At 39.5% G+C, this 12,925-nt stretch overlaps 1 protein-coding gene and 1 long non-coding RNA gene across 6 annotated transcripts in view; one reads left to right on the top strand and one right to left on the bottom strand.

Moving 5' to 3' along the window:
• Window positions 1-12,925, bottom strand: part of igsf11 (immunoglobulin superfamily member 11) — a 280,353-nt gene that overhangs the window by 37,033 nt on the left and 230,395 nt on the right. The window lies entirely within an intron of this gene.
• LOC125456922 (uncharacterized) overlaps window positions 5,477-12,925 on the top strand; it is a 72,639-nt gene continuing 65,190 nt past the window's right edge. Inside the window, exon 1 of the long non-coding RNA XR_007248540.1 lies at window positions 5,477-5,631. This is a non-coding gene — a long non-coding RNA (uncharacterized LOC125456922). The remainder of the gene's footprint in view (window positions 5,632-12,925) is intronic.

Raw genomic sequence — 12,925 nt, forward strand, 5'->3', positions numbered from 1 at the left:
TTTCTCAACGCTGTATGTACATTGTATTCATGTTTTTGGGCAGCAATTCCTCATTTTAAAACACAATGCTTGGTGCAAGTTCTGGCTACCCGATTCGGGTTGGATATGTAACAGATTCCATTTTTCCATCAATAATCTGAGTGCTGGAGATACTGGAAGCCTGAAATAAGAACAGAAAATGCTGAAATATTCAATGGATAATGCAGCATGTGTCTGAATATTTTCAGGATTATTCTGTTTTAAATTCAGATTTCAAGCATCTGTACCATTCTACATTCTGATTAATATCTAATTCACTTCCATTCCACATCCAGGAATGTCTAGCTTGAAGATTTGCTCTTCTGCCTGACAGAATCTCTGTGGACTCTCACCATTTTCATTGTTCATGATTTCTTCCCTCTCATCTTGTGCTTGTGTCCACCCTATTACAGACCATCCTTTGATCTTGGCACACACACACTCCGCTTGCTCAAAACTTATTACATCTCTAACTTTTCCCAGTTTTGATGAAAGATCATCAACTTAGAGTCAGAGTCATGGAAATGTACAGCACAGACACAGACCTTTTGGTCCAACTCATCCATACCAACCAAATATCCCAAATTAATCTAGTTCCATTTGCCTGCATTCGGTCTATGTCAGTCTAAATCTTTCCGGGTCATATACCCATCCAGATGCTTTCTAAATGTTGTAATTGTACTAACTTCCATCACCTCCTCTGGTAGCTTGATCCATACACCACCCTCTGTATGAAAAAGTTGCCACTTAGTCACTTTTAAATCTTTCCCCCCCTCTCCTTAACCCTATGCCCTCTAGTTTTGGACTCCTCCATCCCAGAGAAAAGACCTTGGCTGCTCACATTGTCGAGGCCGGTCATGATTTTATAAACCTCTATAAAGGTCATGCCTCAGCCTCCGACGTTCCAGGGAAAATAGCTACACCATATTCAGCCTCGCCCTATAGCTCAAACCCTCCAACCTGGCAACATCCTCGTAAATCTTTTCTGGAACCTTTCAAGTTTCACAACATCCTTCCTATAGCAGGGAAACCAAAATTGCATGCAGTATTCCAATAGTGGTCTAACCAATGTCCTGTACAGCCACAACTCTATGTATTGACCAATAAAGGCAAGCATACCAAATGCCTTCTTCAATATCCCATCTACCTGCAACTCATTTTCAAGGAACAATGAACCTGCTCTCCAAAGTGTCCGTGTTCAGCAACACTTACCATTAAGTGTAATTTGAAATAATAACTCTGCCTCTCTCTCCACAGATCCTGCCTGGCCTGCTATGTATTTCCATCATTTGCATTTTTTAATCCCAACATTTCCATACTGTAATGGAGAGAGATTTCATTTGCCTCTTCTTTACATAAATATTGTGTACAAGGATTTTTGCACTCATCTCCACAAACTCAGTGAAAATATAACTATTTTCATAACTAAGAAAAAGACAACCCAATGTGCGACCGCCTGCTTTAACCACAAGAAATCAAAAACTTATTTGTGAGCAAGCATTCAATTGCAGTTCAGAGAGTAATCACAACAAATCTTTGGCAAAAGACTGCATATAACCCTTGATATATTGACATTAAGTTCTTCATTTATCGGATAAACTCTGTCAAGCAGCGAAATATCAAATGTCCTTCAAGTGTTCCCCAGACAAACACGGTGTTGCAGCAGCAATAAGACATATATAAGCTCCTAGATCACACCTACATTTTACAATTTTATATTTGTGATGTTATTTCATGCTTTTATCAACGTACTTCCCTACCTGAGCATTCAGCTCTGAAAAAGTGCTATCATCACCATAAAAACAGGCCTTGGGAGAATGTGTAAGTAAAATGGTGACTTCTAACTGAGACTAAATAATTGTCACAACAAAAGATAAAGCGAGATAAGCGATCAAAATGTCAACAAAAACAAATATCAACAAAATTTATTTTCTTTTTATGATATTTTTAATCACATTATGGAGCTCTTAGATCATTCAAGACTTATACTTCATGTCAAAAATGGATAATCTAATCTTAAAACATTATTTCCATAGTGTTTGAAATTTCCAGGAGAATGCACACAGAGCTCCCGGAATACAGTCTGGCTTCAGCCTAGAGATGCTCACAATGAATCCCAGATGATCAAGATATAAAAATGGCCCAACATCCAAATAATTCCTCGCCCAACATATTACGCTAAGTTTTAGCATTAATAATTTCACAAGTTTTTTTAAAAAAACTACAGTGTCTTGAAATAACTCAAACCACGGTTGTTACCGAAAGAACTGCGGAGGCTCTAAATCAGGAATAAAAACAGAAGTTGCTGGAAAAACAGTGGTCACCTGCTCTCCCATTCCTTTCGCTCAAGAAAAGTCATTATTAAACTGATCACTAAAATATTGAGAAACATGGGCCAATCTGAACATTTGTAACTTTAAGGATGGAAAGAAAAATTAAATTATTGCAACAATTAAAAATCCAAATGCATTACTGGAATTAATGCTTCACAGGATTAAAGAGCCTTTGCTCATGACCTTTCAGAATGAGATGAAAGGCAAGGTCACTGGAAATCTCCCGTTTAGCAGCATGAAGTGGGAGCATAAACTTGAACAGATTACCAAATATTGCCAGGCCATTTGGAGTTCACAGCTAGTGAAGGCCGTAGCATAGGAGGAGAAAGAAAGGTCAAACAGAGTAGTGAATGTTATGCTGAGCTGAGCTCCCTTTAGCAGCACATGACATAAAAACAAATATTCATATGCAAGTTTCTCAATCCAGGATGGTATCTTTCTAAAAGGTGCTATAACTATGAAAGTGAGAGAGGGAAAAAGAAATCAATTTGGAAAGCAACCTGTGTCACTGTCCTTAAATCAACAGATCACCTTCAATGCAGCAAGCCTCATTCATCAGAACTACTTTATTACATTAGAGTTTGGGATAGCAGAAACAAAATCATGGATAATTTGTTTATTTTCAGCACAGACAAAAATCGCTATTACACCCAGATTGTTTTGATCTTTCTTCTTTAAATTGAGGAGCTGGGTGAATCTGCTTTTGGTGTATCCCATTTTCTGACAATATTTTGGGAGATGAAGATGTATTTTTATTGTATCTAACATTGTCCGCTGGATGCTAATAGTGTTGGGAAGGAGCAGAGCTGTCAATCAATGATTTCTTTGAAGGAAAACTTTTGTCCAATTATAACATTACTGCAAGTGTTTGGATTTTTATTTAAAAATAATAAAAGGAGATATATTTTACAATGCTGAGAGCCAGGAATACCCTGATAATCTATGCATATATACAAAAATAGGCATAATTACATTTGTGGATGTACAGCACTAGGTGGGAACAATAGAAACAGCAGCAAGCCAATCACCCCAAGTTTGCTCTACCTCTCAATTGTATCTTTCCTGATCTGTAACTCAACTCACTTTCCTGCATTTACTCAAATACCAGACAACCTTATTACCAAGTCTATCTGCTTACATTAGTTTTGAAGGTCAAAACAACCTAGCATCCATTGTCTTACGGGGAGAGTTCAAATTTGTGTAAAACAGCATTTTCTGATTTGAGTGACCTACCGCCAACTTTTAAGAATAAATGTGCCCTCGCTCTTGGAGTTGCCCTTGACTCAACTGCTTTGGAAAATATTTTGTACAATCTACTTGATTTCATTCTATCGTCTAGAATTTTGCCCTGAATTATCTTTTACTTTTGAGTATAATGCGAATAATCACCATGACAAAGCATGATATCCCAGCAGAAGTAAAATAGAGGTAAATGTCACGACAGCACCCTCTAGTGCATTGCTTCAAACTAACAGAACATTGTAAAAATGGTAATAAATCAATTTGAAAGCAAAGTCTTGAATTATCTGTGCAATACAGCATTTTCCTCCATCATTAAATTATGAAAATATTATAGTCTAACACTGCAACTTGTTGCCTTAAAATGCTGTAATATTAAAGGAAAATAAAATTAAGTAGAAAAAACTTGTGATAGAATGCAGCCTTCTGCATAACCCATACAATAATGCTAAATATGAGAGTTAGCTTAAAAATGTGACTTAGCAAAAATTCATGGTAATATTCTTTAATTAACTGGTTCAGGAAAATTATTGTTTTTTCCACCTTACATTAAGCACTCTAAGGAATGAGATGTCACTGCAGAAGACATAACTGCACAGACTGAACGATATTTCCATTCACGGAGTCTCAAGATTTTCAACTATCAGTCACCACCCTGAAGCCTACAATCACCTCGAAAGGTTTTCAGAATAACTTTTGGGGCCAGAATCAGGTACAAGGTGGGTAGCAATGACTGGGGTTATAAAAGCAAAATACTGCACATTCTGCAACTCTGAAAAAAAGAAGAGAAAATACTGGAAAAACACAACAAATGTGGCAGCATCTGTGAATAGGGAAACAGAGTTAGCATTCTGCATCCAGTATAACTGGAGCTGACCCAACGGGTACGTACCAGAACTCTAGCTTTCTTTCTCAGAACATCATGTCAATACAATACAGAAGGCAGCAGCAGACCGCCTGAAAACAAGCTCCAAGTACAGAACCAGCGATGGCTCCATGTCAGGGTCAAACTGCTTGAAAGTAAGGCATCATCAGTACTATAAGTCTTGTGAAGAACGTGACTTGCCAACATGGTAATAGGTCCCAAGCTGCTCTCCTGCAGTGCAAGGATCAGTTTAGACCAAAGAGGTTAAACATGAAGATGACAACTTCACATTTGAGGGAATGGGGGCACGGGGTGGGGGGAGGGGGGAGCAGTGTTCGGAGACAGAGCCAACATAGGTCATGGACAGTGGTAATTTCAGGCTGACCAGGAGGACATCAGAATATTAGATTTGAGTAAATATCAAAAGGTTGACAAGAGCTTTAAATGCATCAAGGTAGAAATGGAGATGCTCGATAATACAGAAGTGAATGTATACTGTGTGGAGAAGAGGATGTGGAATCAGAAACATAATTAAGGGTCAAATTGAATACCAACGTTCTGAACACTATTTAGCCTGACAAAGTTACCATGTTGAGAATGACATTGGTGGTTTAGAATTGGTTTTGGGACTTGGGCATTTTTCCCATGATTTACCCCACCCCTGCACTGGAATACTAGACACTACCCACAGTCCCACTGATTGTCCCCGTGAGCAGCCTTTTCTCTCTCTTCATGCTACATCTCCACCTATCATTTAAACTCACCCAACCACTCCCAATCTCATCTTCTGTATAAAAACCATCCGTTTTCTAGCTGCCATCAGTTTTGAGGATGTCACTGGATTACGACATTGTAAGGAAGGGCATACAGAATCTGCATTGTACAGCTTGCAAACAAAGCTTTTCACTGTACTTAAATACACGTGACTACAATAAACCGAATCGTATCAAATCCGAAGCATTAAATACTGTCAGAGCTGCTCAGATTTTCCAGCAATTTGTTTTTGTTGATTGTTGTCTTTGGTTCTGAGGTTTGGACCTCTCAAAATTTTATTGGAAGAATTTTCAGATCAACCAGAATTAATTTGGACAGACCGTATGACAACACAGAGATTGAGAGAGAGCGCAGACTGAGAGTTACGCGTGCATGTCTTCAGCATACAAGACACTTTCTTTTGTAAGTCAATTCAAATGTTCTTTAAATACTTCCCACTGTTTATCTTTAAGTTCAACTCAGAAAGCAGAGTCGAATTCAGTTTATTTCTCATCCCCTGAAGCTATCTTTACATATACTTAAAGCGTCGGTCTCTCCACTTTTCTCAAATCAAATATCAATTTCAATTGTATTATTGTCACCAAATCCAAGGTGTTCCCTAGCTGTGAGATGACGACTATTTCTGGGTCATGATTCCTGAGTAAATCCAGTACGACCAATTGCTTTGCCAGTTCTAATACATATTGTTATAGGCAACATTTAGAAATGCATTTTACAAAACAACTTTTGTTGTTTCAACAATCATACCTCATACAGTCTTACGAAAATTAAAGTGGTCTTGGAAAACTGCACTGTTTTTTTTCTTTGTTCCCTTAATCTCTGTATGTTCCTGTTGATCTGAAGGTAGGCAATCTAAGCCAATTATTTAAAGAAAGGTGGCGAGAAAACAGGGAGTTTGTAGGGAAATGCTAGCCCATGATAAAAGATTTACTAGCAGAGCACTTGGAAAAACAATAACAGGATTAGACAGTCAACACAAATCTACAGGTGGGAAGTCATGCCTGACAAATCTTCTGGAATTTTCTAGATATATAATGTACAATGCAAGGGAGCTGATTATAAGTACATGAAATGGTTCAATGTCATGCCTTTAAAAATTACATTCCTGTCAGTGATTGTATTTCTAAGTATGAGTGTTTATAAACCTGTCGCTCATAAGTTAGAGACCCCATGGAGTAGAATTGACAGGAGGGGACCTCTGGACACAATTTACTTGGACATCGAAAAGGCTTGTGATAAACGTCCCACACAGGGACCGTGTGTAAAAGGTGAACTGTAGCAGAGATGGTTCAGTGTAATTTGGACAAGGTGAGTGGGCAAACGTACCACAGATTAAGTACAATGTGGGTAAATGCAAAGTTATCCACTTTCATAACAAAAACAGGAAGGTTTTTGTTTGGTATAATTTGTTAAATCTGATCTCCTTGGCAGTGACCAAAATAGGAGATTAAGCCTATCTTCCAGTTTAGATTCAATTAACAATAAGCACTTTCAGGTATAAAAGGAACATTTTGTTCTTAGTGGGGTTTAGGAGTCAAATAAGTCTCTCAATGTCACCAGAACAACAGAGCTGATCACTGATTTCAGGAAGAAAGGAGTAGTATACCCCCTAACTACATCTACAGAACTAATGTGGAGAGGGTCAAGAGCATCAAATTCCTTGGAGTGTTGATAACCAACATCATGTCCTGGACCTCGCATGTAAAAAAGGTCAAGAAGGCACGCCACTTCTTCATAAATTCAGCATATCTTTAAAAGGACCCTCACCAACTTCTACAGATGCACCACAGAAAGCATTCTATTCAGGTGCATAACAGCCTGGCATGACAACTGCTTTGCCCAGAACAATAAAAAGCTACAGAATATTGTGTGCACAGCCAATAAATGCAAAAGGCTGGTCATAAGTCTTCCATGGACTCCATTTACTCAGCTCAGTGCCGCAGAAAGGCTGCCAAAGACCCTCCTACCCCGGGAATGCTCTCGTCCAAGCTCTTCCATCAGGCGGAAGATACTGAAACTTGAAGCACATACCATCAGGTTCAAGAACGGCTTCTTCCCTGCCATTATTAGACTGCTGAATGGAACTCTTTAAATCCAAATAATTGCTGATGTTGCTAGTGTTGACCTTGCTTTGTGAACGTCCTATACAGCCATAACCTTGTACAGCTTGTTCTGTCAAGCACCCTATGGTCTGTCTGTCCTTGTTCGCTATGATCTGCCTGTAGTGGTCCCAAAACAAAGGTTTTCACTGTACTTAGGTACATGTGACTATAATAAAACCAAATCAAGGGCAGAGATGGTCATTCAAGAACCTGGTTTATTTTATTGTTTGCAATTATATCCATGAGATTTTACAAATAGATGGTTCAGTCATGGAGGTACACTCAAGAGGTTTTTAATTCGTCATTTCTCACAGCTTGTGCTCACTATGAACAAGGAAGCGTTTGCTGAACATGCACCAATAAGATTATTGTATCCAGAAAACGACAGCAGAAGTCCCACTTTGTGTTGCTGTTGTTAGGCTGAGTTGTCAGAAGGAGGCAAGTGGGACTAGTTTAGTTTGGCAAACTTGGTCAGCTTACAACAATTGGAGTGAAGGGTCTGTTTCCATGCTTCATGACTCTATGATTAGAAACAAACGCAAAAGGCTTGTTATCCTTCAACATAAATGAGAGAAGGGACCCAAAACTTTTCCAAGATGCATTTCCTTCAACCGTGGAAGCGCTTGGAGGGATCAAACTTATTGAAGTACATATCTAAAGTGTATTTGCAAGATTCAAAAATGTGTTGATAATCTTCCTGCCATATATATATGGTGTATTTCTGAGGTGTTATCTTGGTCATAAAATGCAAAATATCTGAGGATGGAATGTTTAAGAAAAGCAAAACAGAGGTAGGCATCTTTTTCTTCCTTCTAATTTGTTACAATCAGGTCCTATACCAATTGGCACACAGATCGAACTAGAGAATTTGATTTGGCTCAAATCGATTTGATACTTCCCAGTGATGAAAACATGGCCACGTTCTCTTGTCAGTGTAGGTTTGTCTCATTTCCATGCTTAGTCCCCCTGGGAACTGTGATGTTTCTGTGTCACAAGTAACAATCTAGTAAATTCTCCATAGTTAAGATATAATCCATCGGTTGTTGAAATTTACTTTGCTTTACAGATAAACCAAAATGATGATCTGAGCAAACAGTTTCTAACAACAGTTCCTTTAAAAGTGGTCAGTTCCATTTCCAGAGAAAGGCTTATGGTCTGATATCCATTCTTGGCACCAAACTTAGAAAAAAGCTTGGCATCTGAAAATTTGCAATTAAGCTCTCCCATGTTAGGAATCTTGCTTATGCATCTTTATGTTACATCGTTCAGTTGCCCTAAATGTGTATGTAGACTGCCACCTTTTGTCACTGATTTCTTTTTGTACGTGGATTTTAATTGCAATTTGAGCCCAAATAGGGTTACTGATCTTACAAGGAAGCTTGATCCTGGAATGTGCAGTCTTTCTGATGTAACACTATCACTTTTAAAGTTGCCAACTGCATCAAACCAGTCTGGGTAAAGGTTAATCAGTGATGGATTGACTCAATGCTACGGTTTGGAATCTTTAGTACTTGAGTTGATGAATTTGTCACCCCATGGACAATGATAACATGTCACTCTGTGCACACTGGCAGACTAGTCGCCCATCTGTTTGAATGATGCAAAAGCAGTTTTGGGTGTCTATCCTGAGGAGACAGATTGGCACATAAGACGAATAGAATGGGATTTTATACATAACGTAAGGAATTCGGCTATTTTGTACGGACTGCGCCACTTTGTACCAATTTCCTGAGTGCATCTTGTGTAACATACATTAAAAGGGAGTTATTTGTACTTGCACCAGTGGCAGTGTCAATTTTGGCATACAGTGCACATTGTCTATTCCTTTTGGATGAAGATAAAACCTTCAACATTTCTAATGGTACTTTTACATTTGCCATGTGTGCTGTCTGACTGTGATTTACAAACCTGTACACTGGCTGAGGTTGCTCTCCTGAAGGACTCTCCTTCACATCCTTCATGGAGCACTGGATTGAACTTTTGGTTCCTCCAGGTGATATTGCTCAGTATTTAGCTCATTTTAACCCAGTACCCTCTTGTGAAAACACAGCGTAAGCTGGACGAACACAGCAGGCCAAGCAGCATCAGAGGAGCAGGAAAGTATGATGTTTCGGGTCGAGACACTTCTTCAGAAATAGGGGAGGGGAAGGGGATTCTGAAATAAATAGGGAAATGGGGGAGGCAGATTGAAGGTGGATAAAAGGAGAAGATAGGTTGAGAGGAGACAGACAGGTCAAAGAAGCGGGGTTAGACCCAGCAAAGATGAATGTAGGTGGGGAGTTAGGGAGGGAATAGGTCAATCCAGGGAGGCTGGACAGGTCAAGGAGGCTGGATGAGGTTAGTGGGTAGGAGATCGGGGTGGGACCTGAGGTGGGAGGAGGGGACTAGCTGGGACGGTTTTGGGATGTGGTCGCGTGAGGGGAGATTTTGAAGCTTGTGAAGTCCACATTGATACCCTTGGGCTGCAGGGTTCCCAATTGAAATATGAGATGTTGTTCCTGTATCTTTTAGGTGGCGTCATTGTGGCACCGCAGGAGGCCCAAGATGGACATGTTGTCCAAAGAGTGGAAGGGGTAGCTGCAACAGTTCATGACTAGGAGGTGTAGTTGTTTGTTGTAGACTGACCACAGGTGTTCCACAAAGCGGTCCCCAAGCCTCCGTGGGCTCAACTACACCTCCCAGTCGCGAACCATTTCAACTCCCCACACCCCCAACCAACACCTCGGGTGACGTGTCCATGCTGGGCCTCCTGCATTGCCACAATGATGCCACCCAAAAGATGCAGGGACAGCATCTCATATTTCGTTTGGGAACCCACTAACCTCATCCTGCCTCCTTGACCTGTCCATCCTCCCTGGACTGACCTATCCCCTCCCTAACTCCCCACCTACGTTCACCTTCACAGGCTCTAACCCTGCCTCTTTGATCTGTCTGTCTCCTCTCAACCTATCTTCTCCTTTATCCATCTTCTATCCACGTTCCCCTGTCTCCCTATTTATTTCAGAATCCCCTTCCCCTCCCCCATTTCTAAAAAAGGGTCTCGACCCGAAACTTCAAAAACTTTCCTGCTCCTCTGATGCTGCTTGGCCTGCTGTGTTCACCGTGTTATCTCAGATTCTCCAGTATCGGCAGTTCCTACTATCTGTAACCTTCTGGAGAAACACAGCTGGTGCATCTCTTGAAATTCTGGACCCCAGTCTTGGTGGGACAAGGGAACCTGACCTCTGAACCAAGGCTGACTAATGGATGGCTATTAGGAATAAGCAGTTTCACAACTGTTAGAATATCACCTTTTCATCATTCAGCATTCACTTAATAGCATAAGCCAGCTTTGAATGCCTACTTATTGCCACCATGATGGGGTTTCTTTAAGTTTCTATATGTTCAATGTCCTACAGATAGTCAGATACTTGTTGAATAATAGTGTTGTAAATAAAGTTCAAGTTATTTATAACACATATCACAGTTAGACACAGTCTACATTCTTTACTTATTGATGTCACTGTACGTTATACACACAATTGACTACATTGACTCCATGGCACAAAGAGAGTGACTACAGGCAAGGCGAGTGTCTTTGTACCAGAACATCACTTGTCACAATGTCATGTCTTAAAAAGGTACAGGCCTGACCGGTCTGGCCATAAAGCAAAGATTTTAATCTCAGAACAGTTAGTTAACAATCATGCCCAGACTGGTCAGGCCTTCCTAATACCTACCATATCACAACCTTTAAAAAGGTGAAAGGTTGATCAGCCTGGTTCACCTGATGCTCTGCTTTCTCCATAATGAATATTTCATCAAGTGATTTCGCACACAACTGAATTTCTCCACATGTAATGGAGAATTTAAGTGAAATTCTGAAATAAAATGGCATAGGAATTTTGCGAAATCTTAACAGCAGTTCCAAGAAATTGAAAAAGCCTACAAATGTAATTTCATCTTCGCTAAGAATCTCTTTAATAGAAGATGAGCATCTTGATGAGAAGTTACACACACAACCATACTGGGCCCATAATTTGAAGGAGACATGAAAAGATGATAGCAAGGGGAAATATACCAGTTAGTTAGTGTGATCATGTCACAATTCCTCCTCATCTGCCACTGAAGAGAACACTTCGCCAGCAGACCTGAAATGTGCTAGAATTTCTAACATAGCAGATTAAGGGCAGTAACATGGCAGACATAGAAGCTGCCAAAAATTTCTTTTTGCGCCAATCTAGAACACGGAGGGCTGAGAGTGATCAAAATTGGCAGTTTCAGAATTATTTAAATAAGCATAAATCTTGCACAGGTTGCAAGTTGCTTCAACTTTAATTTTAATAAAGTAGCATCATACACGAGTATACTACAAAATTTTTATCTAAGTCTGCTCAGTCTTTTTCTGTGTATTAGTACAATTTCAACACCGCTGCAGCACGTTGGAGTGACTGCTCTATTAGTTTTAAATTATAACACAAATGAAAAACACTGGAACAAAACAGAAGCGTGTGAAATCTTTGCAATCTAATGTCTGGAAGAAGGTAAAATTTGCATCTAAAATGAGCACCTATGATCTCAGGATGTCCAATTAAGTACATGTGATGTAAAACCTCTGTTGCATTTTAGAGGAACAAGGCAACCAGCTTACATTCAGCAAGATACCATAACCAGCATTTAGATAAATGATCAGTTTTTTTTGAGATTACAGGATTGTTGCATTTATGTTCAAGTCCTAGATTGAACATTCGTAACATTGTCATTCAGGGAGCCTTAAATTGCTCCCTTCACATTTTACAGACATGATGACTAATAAATGAAAACATGAAAAAGATCAATGAATTATAAGGATGTCATTCTTTGAAATTCAGTCACAATGCCCGTCCATTGTGATTGTATTTGAGACCAAAGCAAGAACTGCATCTAATCTACAGATATCAAAGCTAAATTATACATCATAGTGATCTTGATTTACTTTGCGAAAGGGAAATATGCAAGTATCTGTGTATCTATCGAAATTGCTAAAGCACCAGAGAATTTATAATCATGTTATTGAAGTTGTATACATTCTTATCTTTAAAACCAGTTGTGGCAACTATTAACACATTTTCTGTCTTCTCATCATCTGACCAAAAGCTGGCTTGTTTTAAGAAACCTGGTCAGCTTGGACGAGTTGATCATATGAAATTTAATGAACAAAAACAAAGTTGCTGGAAAAGCTCAGCAGATCTGGCAGCATCTGTGAAGAATAAAACACAGTTAACGTTTTGGGTCCGGTGACCATTCCTCTCCCCCTTTTTGACAGTCAATGTATGAGTCCTATGCACTTGTATCTCAGCCAGATGCAGTTCTTACAATTCTTCTTGTTTTTTTCTTCACAGACCCTGCCAGATCTGCTGAGGGTTTTCAGCAACTTCTGTTTTTGTTCCTGACTTACAGCATCCGCCTTTCTTTCGGTTTTCCTTTACAATTTAATGAAGTCAGGTATCTCAAAAAGCACATGAACTAACAGAGATAATGGGAACTGCAGATGCTGGAGATTCCAAGATAATAAAATGTGAGGCTGGATGAACACAGCAGGCCAAGCAGCATCTCAGGAGCACAAAAGCTGACGT

This window comes from Stegostoma tigrinum, chromosome 12 (genome assembly GCF_030684315.1).
Source record: "Stegostoma tigrinum isolate sSteTig4 chromosome 12, sSteTig4.hap1, whole genome shotgun sequence".
Classification (NCBI taxonomy): domain Eukaryota; kingdom Metazoa; phylum Chordata; class Chondrichthyes; order Orectolobiformes; family Stegostomatidae; genus Stegostoma; species Stegostoma tigrinum.